At 38.8% G+C, this 11,509-nt stretch overlaps 1 pseudogene; it reads left to right on the forward strand.

Moving 5' to 3' along the window:
• Window positions 1–4,308: 4,308 nt before the first annotated feature.
• LOC110149889 (BOLA class I histocompatibility antigen, alpha chain BL3-6 pseudogene) lies at window positions 4,309–11,186 on the forward strand (annotated as a pseudogene).
• Window positions 11,187–11,509: the final 323 nt, after the last annotated feature.

The following is an 11,509-nucleotide window of genomic DNA, read 5'->3' on the forward strand; positions in this document are numbered from 1 at the left end:
TGGACCTGATATTTTTCATAAGCTTTGGATAAAACTGCTATTGGAATGTGTGCTTTTTTGCATGCTTTGTTTCTTTTTCAGTAGTTAAATAAAATTATGTCTGGAACATATTGTATCATATAAACCTTTTCAATAGTTTCAAACCAAGGGCCAGTGGATACCGTCAGTGGTCATGTACCTTGGAAGTCACATTCCACTGTAGCCTTCACCTTGGGTACACATAGTCATTGTATCAATCATTGTATCTGGTCTAGAAAAATAAGATATTACAAATCAAATAGAAAATTGCAGATGACATCTATGACAAGGAGACAATAGAATATGATAATTAAAACATATCAGATCATAAAAGTTCTCCATCAATACCAATCACAAAGAAGAAAATACTTTAAGACACTCTCTGAATCACAATTGAATGAAACTACAGATGCAATAAATTTCTCATTGAGAAATGTTAAAAAAAAAAACAACTCAGAAAATAAAAGAACAAAATCGAACTGAAGTTTGAAAGACATTAGATAATCATTAAACAAAGACAATAATTGAAGAAAAACTGAAGAGAAATTTAAAGAAAAATTTACAAAAATATTTTGAACTGACTTACTAAATGGCCAGAGGGAAATCAGATTTGACCAAAAGTATAATAAAGACATTGAAAAAAATGAATAAAATAAGTTTTTGAAAGTAATTTAAAATGGATCACAAAAGAAATTATCTATTTAGAAGATAGGAAAAGAATCCATTATATTTTTAATGTAATTGTGAAGAAGAAAAATAATACTACATAAAATATATAACACATGCATGCATGCTTAGTCACCTCAGTCATGCCCAACTCTTTGCATCTTCATGGACTTTAGCCTGCCTGGCTCCTCTGTCCATGGGATTGTCCAGGCAAGAATACTGGAGTGGGTTGCTATGCCTTCCCCCAGGGGATCTTCGCAACCCAGGGACTGAACCTGTGTCTCCTGCATCACAGGTGAATTATTTACCACTGAACCACTGGGGAAGCCCATAATGCATAATATTATAATCCAAAATTATTTCTGAAAATAGAAGAAGACTTTAAATTATTTTTAAAGTGATCATCATATGCCATGAAAAATTAACCTGGAATTTTCAAAATTAAGACGTATTCTGATAAAGTAATGATGTAAATAATAAATGAAAATAAATTCTCAATGCCTTAGACAAAAGGACCCAGTCAGCTACCCAAAAAGGAAAGTCAAGTTGGCATTGGATTCAAATAAATCTACAAATCATGAGAGATTTCAGCATTTTAAATAAAATAAAGGAAAGTGTGAAGAGAGATTTTTATATCCAGCCAAGCTGTAATTCAAAACTCAAGGCTATAGAAACATTTTTAACATGCAAAAATTCAGAGAAAATGGTATTCATGAAATATATCAAAGAATACCAGAGAATCTACTGGTAAATTGGTTCATTCAAGAAGTAAAGGGTGAAAATTTCCAAAAGAACTGATGGAGGGAAGTTAATGTATCTAACTGTATGTCTCATACTAAAATGTGGATTCATGTATAGAAAAACAATATGTGACAACATAGAAATATTGTAATGTAAAGCCTGTGGTCAGTAGGGTAAGCAAAAGGAGAAAGTGATATAAGTTTATTCATTGTCCCATTGTTAGTAAGTGGAAGTCAGGTAAATCAATTAAAACTGAAACCCAGTTAGTTGCCAAAATAAGGAAAAACAGGATTAAAGACATTGTAACTATTTTAGTTTGAATATAGAAATCAGCAGAGCAGAATGCAAACATCCCTAAAGACTCAAAATAAAGTAATTAACTAAGTAAATTAGGGTCTGCATGAAACACATACACACACACACACGCACACACAACGTAGTTTGATGGAGTAAGAATGATCAAATCATTTATGTAAATAAATACTGATGAGATTCATTCAAGTGTTAAAAAACAGAAATTTCAAATTAGCCTATAAAACACAACTCCAAACATGGGGCTTCCCTGATAGCTCAGTTGGTAAAGAATCTGCCTGCAATGCAGGAGACCCTGGTTTGATTCCTGGGTTCGGAAGATCTCCTGGAGAAGGGATAGGTTACCCACTCCGGTATTCTTGGGCTTCCCTTGTGGCTCAGCTGGTAAAGAATTTGCCTGCAATGCAGGAGACCTGGGTTCCGATCTCTGGGTTGGAAAGATCCCCTGGAGAAGGGAAAGACTACCCACTCCAATATTCTGGCCTGGAGAATTCTATGGATTGCATAGTCCATGGGGTTGCAAAGAGTTGGACTCAACTGAGCGCCTTTCACTAACATATATATACTAACCCTAAAATGAAGGAAACAGAAAGGTTAGAAATTAAGGGCATGGAAAAAGAAAAGCATAGGAATAATAAGAAACAGGGGTTATAATTCTCACATGAGAAAAGATTCCGGACTCGGACTGACAACTATTAAACTTGACAAGGATCATAGGCTATCTGTCTTCACTAATCGGCTTTACCCAAAGGAAAAGGAAATTTGTCTCTTGAATCTTCCTGATAGGAGTTGGCTTTGGAGCTTTCAGAGACTCCTACCTGCTCACACAGAGACTGGGAGATAGGAACCAGGTCTTCCTGATGATTATATTTCAAAGGAATGGCTCCCAAGTCCTTGAGAAAGGTAGAGCATTTATACCTCCATGGGGAGGAATAAGACTTTACAATAGTACTAAGAAAAGGGAAATCTGGTCTAGAGAGGGAAAATACCTAAGTTTAGTCAAGGGAAGGAAAGTTAAGGGCTTCTCTGAAGGCTTTGCAGTTAAAAAAAAAAAAAAAGAGTACTTCTGCAATGCAAGAGACACAAGACACAAGAGACGTGGCTTCAGTCTCTGAGTCCGGGTTGGGAAGATCCCCTGGAAGAGGAAATAGCAATCCACTCCAGTATTCTTGCCTGAGAATTCCCACGCACAGAGGAGGCTACAGTTCATGGGGTGGCAAAGAGTCAGACAGTGACTGAACAACAAAAGGAAAGTTAATGCCCTCTCCTTGGTTAATGCCCTCATCACTTATATCAACATCAAATTAACTAAGATAAAGAAGGTAAGACATGACCCACGGAACTTGAAGACACTATTTTGTCTCCTCTCAGTGGGAAATATTCTAAGCACAAATATAAAAGTAATCTTGAATTATTGTTGGTTTGTTATTCGTACTGTTGTTACTGCAAGGTATGCATGGGGATTCCGGCTGTAAGCGGGCCAGGTTAGTGGAAAGGAAAGTTTGCTTTATTTCAGATGCCGGCAACTTGGAGGGGATTTATTATACTTGATGGCTGTATTTTGGTTATTTAAAAAGATGACCTTGTTTTTAGATAGATCTTGAAATGTTTATTTGTGAAACAACATGATTCTCAAAATTTCAAATTTATTGTGAATGAGAGAAAGTAAGAGAGAGAGAACACATATATTTGGGCATGCTAATAATGCTAACAATTAGATAACCTAGATAAATGTTGTTTATTGTACTTTACTTTCACTGTTCTGTATGATTGAAATTTTCCAAAGCTATAAGCAGAGGAAAATTAGTCCCACCCCCAAATAAGTCAGAAAATACATTCTAGACCAAGCTGCTGAGATAATTATTTTTTAAAGTAAAATGATAAAAACAGTTTATGCAGAGGCCGTATTCAAAGTCTGGCAAAACATAAAAATAACAAAAAATAAATTATAGTCTTCAAGTTGCAAAATAGGCTATTGAAATTCCGAGGTGAGACAGTAGTCTTAAAGAAAAAGGATTTTGTTTTGCTGGAGAGAATGTTTTGATTTTGGAAAACTTGGCTTTGAGTTTTCCTAAAAGACTTGATCCATAAATGCTGTACCCCAAAGCACAAGTGTCATATTTTAGATTACTCAATTTTATTAATGCTTAGATCACAAATAGTACTATAGGTGTACCTTTATTTTAAAAATGTATGCATATAATTCTGTAGTAATATATTGTAAACCTTGGAAATTTCATACAAAAAATGCAATAGGAAAGATGGTAAAAAAAAAAAGATACAGAAGTTCAAATGTGGATTATATGAAGTGGCCACTGGTGGGTATACACTTCTGAGACCTGTAGCAGGAATGCTAGCTTTTCAATACTATGCAACAGTGAAGGATTTTGGTCTACAGCTCCAAAGAAGAAAAAATTAAATGGCGGGTGAAAGATTAGAGAATTGGAAGAAGCAGCAATAGATTTAACTACAGATGGAAGTTTCTGCAAAGTGACTCATATTCCTCAAGACAGAACTTTAACACGTTGGAGCTGAGGAAGAGGTGCTGGATAATTTTGGCAGAAGCCAAGAATGTCTGGTCTTGTGCCTCTCTGCCAAAGGTGTAGCCAAAAGGCATCAGTGGAACTTCCAGAAGCCGAGAGTCCCAACCTGAGCCAGAGAACAGGGTAACTATGACCAAGCAAACTGCATGGCAGCACCCACTTAGTGCTCCAAGTGCATGAATGGAACTAAAGGCAGAATCACAGCACACAGGGCCCAATGATTGTGGCCAACAGACTGAAATATGAGGACAGAGGCTCCCAGAGGAAGACAAAGATGTGAGTGTAATGAGCTGACTGAATTATAATTTTCAATGGAAAGAGTTTAATCTTGAAATGAATTAGGAAAAAAATTCAGTTACCAAGTTTTCCTGGAATTATACAGACCATTTTTTTTTTTCTGTTAGCAGGCAGAATGGAATCCAAAGTCAAAATAAATTGTAAAAGAGTTACATTTTGGATGATTAAAGTTGGGATGTAAAAATCCCCATATGCTCCCTTAAGAAAATTAAATTTTTCTTTACTCCTATCCCCAGAAAATCAACAGTAATTCTATGAGAATGTTTTTCCACTGGTTTTAATAATAAAAACAAATGTCTAGAGTTTGATAAATATTTATTGAGTGCTTGTATGGTCTTGATCCTGTTCCAGGTGTTGAGAATACTATGATAACAGAACAAGGGGAAAAAATGCATGTTCTCTGTTTTAGCAGATAATTAAGAAAGCTTCAAGATTACCACTTTAATTCAGGTCAATTGTTAAATATGTTTTGGCAAGTGGAGGGCAGGTCAAACTTAAAAAGTCATTGACTGCTTCATCCTAGTCAGCTTCCTGTTACCACTGGGACTCTGCTGCTTTCCCTGAAGTATTATAGAATAATAGAGTACATCTCCATTCCCTGGACAAAGGAGCCTGGAGGACTATAGTCCATGGTGTTGCCAAGAGTCAGACGTGACTTGAGTGAATAAGCACATTAAAAACAAAACAAAACAAAAATGTTCCGGGATTATCATGTCCTGCTCCAATCAGCAGATAACAGTGATAGGCAGCAGTGGAGTTCTGGCCTGAAATAGGTAAGCCATGCCTAGGCTGAGTCCAGACAGTGACTTTTTCAATTAAATACCAAGGACATTATTGCCATGGTTAACTATGGACTTGGGATTTCTGAGTTTGCTGAAGTTCCATTTTTATTTAAAAGTTTAAAAACTTATTTTAAATGTATTGCTTGAAATTTGCATCCTGATTTTCCTGATGGTTGAATCTATTTTAAAAAATCACAGGGTAAAATAATTAGATGTAAATAATTCTTCATGTGCAGCGTTAGCAAAAAAAGAATTTAAATAGAATGTTTTTTGAGAATTCTATAATAAAAATTTTTAATTTCTACAAAATGAATTTGAAGAATTAAAATAAAATGTATTTAAAGGAAAATTACATTGATCATCCAAAGACAATAATTAATTTACAACCATATAAATGGTCCATATTGATTATTTCATAGAAGGCTTCTGTAAAACAACAAGATAATATGAAAAAGGAGAAATGGGCCAGATGCAAATAAAACATCTGTATTTTCTAATGAAGGAATTATATTCTCTAGTAACTATGTCAAGTTTTAAATGTTTATCAGGTTCAGTCAGAAGTTACCCTCTGGCTATTAACAGAGGAAACTTGTTGGAAGCCTGTTAAATGAATTTAAAGAAATGTTAGTATTTTGTTGATTCAAGTTTCTCTCAAATTTGTATATCCTATTCTTTGTTGCTCCTAATTTATTTTAAGGCTTCCCTGGTGGCTGAGACAGTAAAGAATCTGTCTGCAAAGCAAGAGACTTGGATTCAATCCATGGGTTGGGACAATCCACTGGAGAAGGAAATGGCACCACACTCCAGTATTCTTTCCTGGAGAATTCTGTGGATTTTTAATGGGAATTTCCAATTGTTTTTCTTGGTAAACAATTCCTTTTTGTTTACAAAACACTGTTTGATTGTAATTTTAAACTCTTAATTTACTGATTTATTAATTCATATTTTTATTAAGTTATATTTAGAAAACACTCAAGGTGGTTTTCTTCTGTTTCTTGGGTCCACTTCTTTCACTTTGGGTTACTTATCAGACATTTGCAATCTGTGTTCCTATTAAAAATATGTACACATGCATATATGCATATTTGTTTGCAGCCATGTATTTATTCTAAGGTTATGTCCCTTATTACTATCATTTCTTTTTGTCTTGATCATGCTTTAATTTGAGCAGCTCCTTAGACCTGCTTTTTTGTTCTGGTATAATTTGTTCTGGTATATTTGTTCTGGTATAGTAAGAGTGAATCTCACTTAATAACTTTCCACCTTATTTCTCTTTTATTAATTCAGTCAATTGCTCATTAAAGAGCAAAAATTTGAGCACATACTGTGCTCTGTGTACCAGGAACTGTGATTAATTCCAGAGAATCAGAAGTGACAGAAGTAGACAAAGTCCTTGTAGTTGTAAAGATTACCTTTACTGGAGAGACAGAAAATAAAACAACAAGTTAATATGGTTTTTCCAGTAGGCATATACAAGTGTGAGAGTTGGACCACAGAGAAGGGTGAGTGCTGAAGAATTGATGCTTTTGAATTGTGGCACTGGAGAAGACTCTTGAGAGTCCCTTGGACTGCAAGGAGACTAAACTAATTCTAAGGGAAATCAACCATGAATATTCACTGGAAGGACTGATGCTGAAGCTGAAGCTCCAAGACTTTGGCTGCCTTATGTGAAGAAGTAACTCATTGGAAAAGACCTTGATGCTGGGAAAGACTGAAGACAAAAGGAGAAGGGGGCAGCAGAGCAAGAGATGGGTAAATAGCTTCAACTCAACGGTTATGAATCTGAGCAAACTCCAACAGATGGTGGATGATAGAGGAGCCTGGAATGCTGCAGTCCATCGGGTCACAAAGGGTGAGACACAACTTAGCAAATGAACAACAAGAGTTCATATATGTACTAGATAGTAAAAAGACCAAGGGAGGGGGAGAAAAGTAAAGAAAGAAAATGACTTTGAAAGTGTAATGAGTGTTGAAATTTTAGAGAAGATAGAAGAGGACACCATTATTGACGTTGTGACTTTTGAGTGATGATATTTAAGGGCTTGATTTTGTCTGTGCTCAGAAGTTCAGTTTATACTTTTACCTCTGAGCTCTAAGGGCAGGCTGGAAATGACTTCCCAGTTGCAGTGAGAGGGCTTGGTTAGGTTAAGACTGTCCTTTCTGGGGCTGTGGGCCTGGGCTCGCTTTTTGGGGATCTTATTAATTAATCCATCTAGTCAAGGCTATGGTTTTTCCAGTTGCCATGTATGGATGTGAGAGTTGGATTATAAAGAAAGCTGAGCATTGAAGAATTGATGCTTTTGAACTGTGTTGTTGGCGAAGACTCTTGAGAGTCCCTTGGACTGCAAGGAGATCCAACCAGTCCATCCTAAAAGAGATAGTCCCGGGTGTTCACCGGAACACTGAAGTTGAAGCTGAAACTCCAATACTTTGGCCACCTGATGGGAAGAGCTGACTCATTTAAAAAGACCCTGATGCTGGGAAAGATTGAAGGCAGGAGGAGAAGGGGACAACAGAGGATGAGATGGCTGAATGGCATCACCGACTCAATGGACATGAGTTTGAGTAAACTCCGAGACTTGGTGATGGACAGGGAGGCCTGGCGTGCTGCGGTTCATGGGGTTGCAAAGAGTCGGACACGACTGAGCGACTGAACTGAATAATTAATCTTCCTGAAGGCCAACCAGCCAGCAGTTTATCTCAGGTATGTAGATTGACCTCACTTTCCTACCTTATTTAGCATAGAATTCTTGAAAACAATCTTGGTTTAGAAGCTCTATTCTTGGTTGGTTATAAATTAACCCCCGCCAGCCTTCCCCAGTGGTGTTTTATTCTTGTTCCTTACTGATTTCTTTTATATTTAAATCTTTCATCCATCTGGGATTTAGTCTTGTATAAGGGAACAGAACTAAAACCATGTCGTTTTCTCCACCATATTTAAATAAAGAAAATGAAAATCTCTGCATTGGAAAGAAAATCTACAAAATCTAAAAACAAATGACCAAAAAAAATACATATTTTCAACAGTATTAGAGACACATGGCTCTTTTAACTCAAGTAGATGATTTCTACACCTTAAGACAAAGAGAATGCAAAAGAAATAAATTGACATATAGAGAAACGATTTCTACACCTTAAGACAAAGAGAATACAAAAGAAATAAACTGACATATAGAGAAACAGGCATCTATCAATAGACAATCCATAAACAGGGAGATATTTATTTCAAATTAATTTGTAAGAAGATGCTTTGACTCACATGGTTGAAGATAAATACCAATTAAAACTACATGAGAGATCATTTATTTTTATCAATCAGATAATTGTTGCTGGTTTTTTTTTTTTTCAGTAGCTAAGTTGTGTCTGACTATTTTGTGACCCATGGACTGTAGCCTGCCGGGCTCCTCTGTCCATGGGATTTCCCAGACAAGAATACTGAAGTGGGTTGCCATTTCCTCCTCCAGGTGAATCTTCCAGCCCCCTTCCAAACCTTCCAGGGATTGAACTCGAGTATCCCGCATTGGGAGGTAGATTCTTTACCACTGAGCCAGGGAAGCCCCCATTATCGGATTGGTCTCTTGGTGAGGGCATGGAGTAAAAGCACTCTCAGATATTTGATAGAATTCTAAATTGTTCTATCAGTGGTGGCAGGAACACTCTGAAGTTACCCTCAAGATCCTTGCCTAGGGGTTATCAGACCCAAGGGTAATCCCCTGGAATGTGGCTTCCTTCTAAGGAAATGAATACAACAGAGGGTGCAAGACATGCATGACTGTATTATAGGACTACATGAGATAAGATGTAGTGCCCACCTTCCTGAGAAGACTCTGGCTTGCTGGTTTTGATGATGTCACAAGTGGCCATGTTGGGGAGCCCACAATGTAAAGAACTGGGTTTGACCTCTAGGAGCTGAGATCAGTTGGCAAGAAAGGGAGGTGCTCTATCTTAAGGTGAAAGATATTGAATTCTGCCAACAACCTGAGTAATATCTGAAGAGGATTCTTCCCCAGCTGAGAATTCAGATGAGATCCTATCTCCAGCTGACACCTAAATAGCAATCTTATATGTATTCAATTAGTTCAGCTCAGTCGCTCAGTCATGTCAGACTCTTTGTGACCTGATGGACTGCAGCACGCCAGTCTTCCGTGTCCATTACCAACTCTCAGAGTTTACTCAAACTCATGTCCATCGAGTCAGTGATGCCATCCAACCATCTCATCCTATTGTCCCCTTCTCCTTCTGCCTTTATTCTTTCCCAGCATCAGGGTCTTTTCCAGTGAGTCAGCTCTTTGCATCCAGTGGCCAAAGTACTGGAGCTTCAGCTTCAGCATCAGTACTTCTAATGAATATTCAGGACTGATCTCCTTTAGGGTGGACTGGTTGGTTCTCCTTGCAGCCCAAGGGACTCTGAAGAGTCTTCTTCAGCACCACAGTTCAAAAGCATCAATTCTTCAGCACTCAGCTTTCTTTATAGTCCAACTCTCACATCCATACATGGCAACTGGAAAAACCATAGCCTTGACTAGATGGAACTTTGTTGGAAAAGTAATGTCTCTGCCTTTTAATATGCTGTCTAGGTTGGTCATAGCTTTTCTTCCAAGGAGGAAGCGTCTTTTAACTTCATGACTGCTGTCACCATCTGCAGTGATTTTGGAGCCCAAGATATAAAGTCTCTCACTGTTTCCACTGTTTCCCCATCTATTTGCCATGAAGTGATGGGACCAGATGCCGTGATCTTAGTTTTCTGAATGTTGAGCTTTAAGCCAACTTTTTCACGCTCTTTAACTTTCATCAACAGGTTCTTTAGTTCTTCTTTGCTTTCTGCAAAGAAAAGCAACCTACCATAAGGTTGATGTTATCTGCATATCTGAGGTTATTGATATTTCTCTGGGCAATCTTGATTCCAGCTTATGCTCCATCCAGCCTGGCATTTCACATGATGTTCTCTGCATGTAGGTTAAATAAGCAGGGTGACAATATACAGCCTCAACTAAGCCATACCTAAACTTCAGTACCATAGAAACTGTGAGAAAGTAAATGTAGTTTGTGTTAAGTCTAAGTTTGCACTTGGTATTTTGGTATGCAGCGGTAGATAAATAATAAAGCATCTATGCACGTGGGGCTGGAGGGGTGTCTCCTCCGCGCGTACGGTTAGTTGGTCTACGACTAGCAAAAATTACCTCGCACTGAAGGAGGACCTGTGCTCCTGGACCGTGGCAGACACAGAGGCTCAGATCATAAAGCCCAAGTTTGAGCAAGGTGGTATGGCGGAGTTCCGCAGGAACTACCTGGAGGGCAGGTGCACGGAGTGGCTCTGCAGATACCTGGAGAGTGAAGGACACACCGCATCGCACAGACCCTCCAAAGACCCATGTGACCCATCATCCCCTCTCTGACCATGAGGTCACCCTGAGGTGCTGGGCCCTGGCTTCTACCATGAGGAGATCTCTGTAACCTGGCAGCATGATGGGAAGGACCAGACCCAGGACATGGAGCTTGTGGAGACCTGGCCCCCGGAGATGAAACCATCCGGAAGCGGGTGGCCCTCATGGTGCCTCTTGGAGAGGGGCAGGGATACACGTGCCATGTGCAGCAGGAGGGGCTTCAGGAGCCACTCACCCTGATATGGGAACCTCCTCTACCCTCCATCCCCATGATGGGCATCATTGCTGGCCTGGTTCTCCTTGTGGTCATTGGAGCTGTGGTGACTGGAGCTGTGATCTGGAGGAAGAAGCGCTCAGGTGAAAAAGGAGGGAACTATGCTCTGGTTGCAAGTGATGATGGTTCCCAGGGCTCTGCTATGTCTCTCATGGATCCTAAATGGTGAGACAGCTGTCTGTGGGAACTGAGTGATGCAGGATCCTCATCCCACCTTTGAATTGTGACTTGAAGATCTGACTTCTCTTTCTCCAGATGTCACCAGAATGTGTAGGTGTTCCTATTAGCATAATGTGAAGCAGTGGAGGCCTGGCTCATCCCTGCCCACCATGGCCCCTCCTCACACTGGCCTGTGTTCTCTGCCCTGATTGTCCTTCCTGATCCAACAGAGGCTAGGCTGGGCTGGGCTGTCTCCATCTTTGATTTAACTTCATTTCCATGGAAGTGTAACGTCTTTCATATCCTACTGAAGATCAGGATCCAAACTACAGA

Source organism: Odocoileus virginianus, chromosome 14 (genome assembly GCF_023699985.2).
Source record: "Odocoileus virginianus isolate 20LAN1187 ecotype Illinois chromosome 14, Ovbor_1.2, whole genome shotgun sequence".
Taxonomy (NCBI): domain Eukaryota; kingdom Metazoa; phylum Chordata; class Mammalia; order Artiodactyla; family Cervidae; genus Odocoileus; species Odocoileus virginianus.